This window comes from Leptonychotes weddellii, chromosome 6 (assembly GCF_054177405.1).
Source record: "Leptonychotes weddellii isolate Sample4059 chromosome 6, ASM5417740v2, whole genome shotgun sequence".
Taxonomy (NCBI): domain Eukaryota; kingdom Metazoa; phylum Chordata; class Mammalia; order Carnivora; family Phocidae; genus Leptonychotes; species Leptonychotes weddellii.
Genome location: NC_138374.1, coordinates 60,808,396 through 60,815,545, shown reverse-complemented (window position 1 = coordinate 60,815,545; position 7,150 = coordinate 60,808,396). Strand labels below are relative to the sequence as shown.

At 44.9% G+C, this 7,150-nt stretch overlaps 1 long non-coding RNA gene across 1 annotated transcript in view; it reads right to left on the bottom strand.

Annotated features, from left to right (window-relative positions):
- Window positions 1-691: 691 nt before the first annotated feature.
- Window positions 692-7,150, bottom strand: part of LOC115944427 (uncharacterized) — a 36,254-nt gene continuing 29,795 nt past the window's right edge. Inside the window, exon 3 of the long non-coding RNA XR_014146331.1 lies at window positions 692-5,716. This is a non-coding gene — a long non-coding RNA (uncharacterized LOC115944427). The remainder of the gene's footprint in view (window positions 5,717-7,150) is intronic.

Sequence of the window (7,150 nt, the reverse complement as noted above, 5' to 3'; positions counted from 1 at the left end):
GTTCAGTTCAGTGAAATAGTTTACTTGGATGCTTATTGTTTAGATCTGACATCTTCAAAGACTGTCAGGAAGCCTAGAGGCGGAAGATGCAAGATATTTTCTAAATGTTTTACTCAATAGCCGAGTGTGTCCAGCAGTGAGGAAGATCCCTTGGTACTTGTTGGTGGATTTTCTTTTAAAGAAGTCAAATTGTGTTGTGTTGTTGTCTATTTAAAAAAAAACAAACCTGGGGCGCCTGGGTGGCTCAGTCATTAAGCGTCTGCCTTCGGCTCAGGTCATGATCCCCCCTTCGGGCTCCCTGCTCTGTGGGAAGCCTGCTTCTCCCTCTCCCACTTCCCCTGCTTGTGTTCGCTCTCTCACTGTGTCTCTCTCTGTCAAATAAATAAATAAAATCTTAAAAAAAAAAAAATCTATGCTAAGGGAAACAAATTAGCAGAAACACAAGTGGGGCTCTTCTGATTCATTTGCCTCTGTGTTGATGGTGTCCTTTGGTGCTAGTTTCAAAATCATTCATTCATTCATCTGATTCATTCATTCATCTGATTCATCCAGGTTCTGTTGTAATTCCTGGGAATGCAGCAGTAAACAAAGCAAAGTTCCTGCTCTCAGGAAGCTGACTTGCTTGTGGGAGGAGACAGAACATGAACAAATAAATATGCAGCATGGCAGGAGTGATATGTACAATGGAAGAACAGATGGTGGTCCAGCGTGCAGGGGAGGGGTGGGGGAGGTGGCAGTGCCATTTTTTGTAGAGTGATCGTGGGTTTCTTTGATAAGGAGACATTTGAGCAGGGATCTGAAGAGGGAGGGAAGGAGCAAACCTATGGATATGTGGGGAGAGCCCCCCAGTAGGAGATATAAGCAAGGGTAAAGACCTGAGGTGGGAGTGTGCTGGGCATTTGGGGACAGCAGCAGGAGCGACTGGGGGGACCATGCATTAATGAGTCAGCAAAGGACAAGGGCAGCAAATGGGGTCTTGTAGGCCACCGAGAGGATACTGGCTTTTCTTCTGAGTGAATTAGTCACAGGAGGCTCTGAGCCTGCTAAAGGCTGTGTGGAGACTAGGCCATAGAGGGGCAAGGCCTGGAAGCAGGGGGACTAATTGGGGAATTGTTGCAACAACCCCAAGAGATGATGGAGGCTTGGATGGGGGACAGTAAAGTAATGGGAAGTGGATGGGTTCTGGATATATTTTGAAAGCAGAATCACCTGGGTTTACTGATAGATGAGAAAATGTGAGAGAGAAATGAATCTGGGTTTTTGGCCTGAGCAATGGGGTAGATAGTGGTCTACTATCTAAGAAAGGGAAGATGGCAGGAAAAGTAGGTTTGGGGGTGTTCCAATAACTATATCTACTGCCTAGTAACAAACCACCCCAAGCATAGGGCTTGAAACATGATTAATTCTCACAAATCTGCAATATGGACAGAACTCAGTGGAGGCTTAATGGGTGCAGGTGGTATTAGTTGGGGGACGCAGCTGCTGGCTGGAACTATCTGAGGTTCGTCAATCCCATGCAGCAGTTGACGCTACCTATTGGCTGGGCCCTCGGCTGGGACTGTTGGCCAGAACTCCCACACCTCACCCACCCCATGTGACTGGTGGCTTCCTCACAGCATGGTGGCTGGGCTCCAAGAGTGAGCCTTCCAAAAACAAGATGGAAGTGCATGACAGTTCTATGCCCTAGCCTAGGAAGTCTCATAGCCTCATTTCTACTGTTCGCTCTTGCCTGACAGAGTCACAAAGATCAGTCTAGTTTCTAGGGGAGGGGGTATGGGCCTCGGCCTTCCGTGGGACATGTCAGCATCACATTGTAGAAGAGCGTATGGGATGGGAGATATTGTGGTTCCCATCTTCAGAAAATACAATCTGCCACCAGAGGGATCAAGATTTGTAAAGTGAGAGTGGAGATGTTGAGTAGGCAAGTAGATGTATGAGTCCAGAGAGCTCAAGTCAAGGAAATAAACTTGGGAGGCTTTAGGTATTGCTGGTATTTAAAGCCATCTAGAACAAGTAGAAAGAGGGAGAGGGAGATTATTAAGCATTGCATTATTTATTGAGTGGTTATATACTCAGCATTGTGGGAGATAGTTTGTGGAAACTTTGTGGATACCATGTGGTAGAGCTCACTCCTCATGTGAACGGAGAGTTCAGCTCAGTTTCTGACTCTGCATTTTTATCTTGCTCCCAGTGCTCTTGGTGGGGGAGCCCATGATTAAATCTAACAAGCTTCTTTTGTCCTCAGGAAGCTGACCTCTCAGCTGTGCTTGGAGTGCCCTCAGGCTTTCCCTGAATAACAATAGCCAAAAGCATTCAGATTTTTAAAAACCTAGAAACCTTCAAAAGGGCAATATTGAGAAATAAAGAACTGAATTATTCCATTGTTAAGCAACTTCATGTCAGGGTAAAAGAGAACAAGAAATTCTGGTGGTTAAAGTATTCACTAAAGGTTAAAAAAAAAGAAAAAGGAAAGAAAAGAAACAAGAAAGACACTTTTCATCCTTAAGAGATCTGATGAAGCTTAGAACCAAGGCCCCAGTTAAGATCTTTATTTTATGATCAGACTAAATGCCAGACTGTGGAAAAGGGGTAAACCATAAACTTCTGAGCATGGCACATAAAAGCTTTCATAATCTGGCCCTTTCGTTTCCAACCCTATTATATTCCATTATATTCTGGTCACTCCACTCCAAAATCCCCTAAACACGCTACACCTGTTGACCTCTCCATGGTTTTTTCCCCCCTTTTTGATTCCTGGCAAACTCCTACTCATCCTTCAAAGTCATCTGCTCTACAAAGCAGGTGGTTGCAGTCACCCTTCCGAGTGCTCCTATAGGCTTTTGTAGTCCCGTATTGTTTATCATCAGCCAGCCAGTTTCTTAAGGGCAGAAACCCCAGGTGCTTTTTTGGCAGCCCCAGCACCCAGTAATGCTGGGCTGAGAACCGATAATTTATGTGGGGGAACAAAGGCAGTAGGAAATGTAAATAAAATTAAATTTCCTTATAACTTGCAGCCCATTGACAAATACTTGAGGCAGGCAGAGTGTAACATTCCTCCAGGGAACTCCCAACTGTCTTACTGTTAATGCTTCACTAGACGGAAAAACCACCTTAGCTTGACAATAGCTAGGCCTCCAGGATCCTGGGAGTCTTCTTTAGCATACGAAAGTCCTTTTGGAAACTTCCCTGGTCTTTACCTCCCCCAACTTCATAGTATATAATCAGTTGCTCTTCACAATCCCCGGGCAGCCCTTTCTGCCCATGGGTCCTGTCCTTGTGCGTTAATAAAACCACCTTTTTGCACCAAAGACGTCTTGAGAATTCTTGGCCATCAGCTCCAAACCCTGACCAACATTACCACATCAATAATCACTAAATTTTTTTCTGTTTTTGGGATGGATATACTAAAACTTTAACAATGCTCTTTAGTGTAGAAAAGCACTTAGTTTCTGCTCCCATTTTCTGGGTCTTGCTTCTTGACTTGCCTGAGTAAGGTTGATAAGGCAGGATTTTCACTGTGGAGGAGTCTTTTGCTTGTAAGGAAGCCCCATGGCTTGGACAGGAGGACAGCATTATTCCAAAATCCTGGGGCTTGGTTTCTGCCTACTTCACAAATGGAGGTTAGGGAGACTTACATTTTCACCAATTTCTAATTTACTTAGGAGTTTGGCTCTTATCCTCTTATCCTGAACTTACCCTAGCACAGTATCTGTTGACTCCCTTTCATAAAATCTGAACTGTCAGGAATCAATGGTCTTCACAAATCATTTTTTGGGGAAAAGATTTTATTTATTTGATAGAGACACAGTGAGAGAGGGAACACAAGCAGGGGGAATGGGATGAGCTGTCTCCAGAATGCTGAAGATTTTGGGGAAGTAACAGATGTACCAGAGAATTCCCTCCCTGTATCTCTCAGTGGCTGTCACTACTAAGAAATAAAGAGAAACTCCTCTTGGCACAATAAGGGTTCTCCTCCTCTGTTGTTATCATACAAAACATCAGTGAGGTAGTTGTTTGCAGTCCGTAAACTTTACAACCATGCTAACTGGTCTTAAACCAGACACGGATGTGAAAGGTCCTGGCATGGGTGATGAGTTCAGTGTTCACAGGTAAGTCTACCTTCCATTCCAGTCAGCTCACCTCCTGGGATCTCAGGAAATCTTGAGATTTTCTCTGGAATCCTGGTGGCCCTTCTTCCTCTGGGGCATGTGGCTCCCTGGTGGGGAATCACCACCCACCATAACTAGAGATACTGCAAACCCACTCATGAACAGAGTTAACACATGCAGTGCTAGGAAGCCAAGGTCCAGAAGAGGGGGGGTGCGGGTAGGGAGGGGTGGACTTGGAAGAAGAAGCTGGGAAGTAGTTGGAGGGAGGGAGTGAAGGAAACAGGGTGATGGAGCCTGAACTTGGAACCAGGGAGGTCAGATCCAGTAAGAGAAAGTGAGAACCAAAGTGGTTGTTTTGAGGGGCAGATCAGGATTTGTTAGCCAAGACTAAAGCCTTGTCTTGACGCTCCATCTGGGACTGACAGGCAGAAGGAACAGCCTTCGTGTACTGTGCTGGAATGGGCAGTCATGTGCTGGCTGGATTCCCTGCCAGTGTTCAGGTTCAGCTTCATCTTTACTCCTTACTAACACCTTGAACTGAAATACACAATGGTAGGTGTGTAGACCTAGCAGGGCTGGGGAGAGTGTCTCAGATCCAGGAGATGAATGGGTGGGGCTCTGTGTGCTTTGGGTGCTGTGGTGGGAAGAGAGGTAACCAGCAGGCTGGATGCTGGCTTTTTCTGTGAGTTTTCTCCTACTAAGTCCTTGAAGTGTCTCTGTCTCTAAAAAGACACTGTGATTGACTTCTGACCTAGAAAATAAAGCATGCTTGCCTTTCTACGGCTATGGAGCCCTATTTGAACCAAGCAGCCCTAGCAGCTGAGACTTCCATCCTGAAATCTGTAACATTATCTCATCTTTGGGTCATTGTACATTTGGGACTAGACACAGGAGGAGACTGGAATTTTCACATGCTAGTCTGTAAATGCCACGAAGGCAGGCCCTGTGTCTATATTCCTCCTTCCCGTGTCTCCAGTAGATAGCACAGTGCCAGGTACCATGTGCTCAGGACACATTTGTTGAATAAATAAATGACCCCGCCCCCAGCTTTAAATGTGAGGACCCTGGTTCATATTTCCAACAGGTGGGGCTAGCGGTTGTGTTATGAGACACATTCCCCAAGCCTCCCCATATCAGATCACTGTTACTTCTTTTTCCCTTCAGCCTCTGCCCTAAGCACAGGCAAAGATGTTACGGGGGTGGGGGAGGGGGTTTGGGGGAGGGGGTTTGGGGGAGGAAGGGAATCTGAAATTAAGCTAAAAGCATATAGTCCTGTCCTTACACAGTCTTCATGTTTTCTCCCTTCTTTCCCTTGTATTTAGTTATCTGGCTGTGCAAAAATTTACCCCAGAATGTAGCAGTTTGAAACAACAAATATGATCTCACATAGTTTCCAAGGGTTGGGAATCTGGTCTATGGGGTGGTTCTGGCTCACGTTCTCCCACAAGGTCTGTTTGTTGGCCAGGGCGGCAGTCATCTGAAGGCTCGACTGGATGGGAGAGCTGCTTCCAAAAAGTCTCACTCACACGGCTGTTGACTTACCACGCGGGCCTCTCTGAGGAACTGCTTCAGTGTCCTTTTCAGTGTCCTCACGACACAGCAGCTGGCTGTGGTCAGAGCAGGTGAACAGAGAGTGAGCGAGCAGGGGCAGTACAAGGAAGAGGGACAGCGAGGGACAGAGAGGAGGGTGGAGGAAGGACACCTGCTCTCTGAAGTCCTACACTGCCACTTCTGCCTGATTCTATTCTTTGGAAGCAAGTAACTACATTCGGCCCACACCCAAGATGTGGGCAGTTAAGCCCCACCTTTTGAAGGGAGGCATCTCAAAGATTTTGTGGAAATATTTTCAAGCTATTACAGCCCTCTGTCAGAGTCTCCATCCTCCTGGCCATGTTCCTGCATCTCTCTCATTTGCCCTTTTTCTCGTAAGTTGGCTAATCCTCATACCTCTAAGCCAACTTTCTCATAAATTAACTAATTCTAGGGGAATTGTAAGCTTCCTGTAGATTCTCTCAGGCCCCGGAATCCTGATACCCCCCCTTTTTTTCCATAGCTTAGTGTTTTTCTACAGCACACCTAAATATGTTGATGTAATTAATTTGCATTAAAGTATAGAGGGCTCATCAACTCACTGGTCCAAGTGTGCTTCCCATTTTTAAAAGGGACAAAGAGAATCCTCACTCTAGAAAGTACCTCTTTAACCTAAAGGAGAGACTTTGCTGGTAGTGTTAAGTGTGATGAATGTCTGAGGCAGAGTCAGGCTAGTCCCACAATGCCACAAGGTGATTCTGCTGGAGGGAGGTATGAGCACATAAGAGGAAGGGCTTACTCAGACCTGCTCACCAAAGTGCTCTCTTTGTTCTTTCTGTTTCTTTCTGTCTCTTTGTCTCCATTTCTCTGTCTCCTGTCTCCCCCAATGCCCGTGTGTGTGTGTGTGTGTGTGTGTGTGTGTGTGTGTGTATCTTTGCTCTGTGACTTAAACTGGCATTCAAACCCCTTCTCCACACCGTCCCCAACTTTGCACTGTTGGCACCTCTTCTGATTCTTAGAAGCTCTTTTCTCTTTTTCCCTAACTTCCTACCCACTTCTGCCCCAGATGTTATTATTAGCAGATTTTGGGACAGTTACTTGTTTCATTCAAACAAAAAAGAAACAAAACCTCTGCACCTCTGCATAATGTAGCAGTAGACTTCAGTTTAAACAAGTTGTATTTCAAACTGGATATAACAGAAAATGTTTCTTAAATAAAACTTGTTTTCCTGATTCTGAAAGTAATACATATTAGTTCCAGAGAATTTGGATTTTATAGAGATGCACAAAGAAGAAAATTATAATTGTCAATTATTCTATGATCAGAGATAACTGAGGTTAACATTATGATATATGTCCTTTAGTGTTTTACATACAGAAACACACACACACACACACACTATTGGGATATTCTGTACATATTGTTTCATAATCTACTCACCTTTTTCTTTTTTTTATTTGAAAAAAATTTTTAAAGATATTTGAGAGAAGAGAGAGAGAGTGCCTATGCA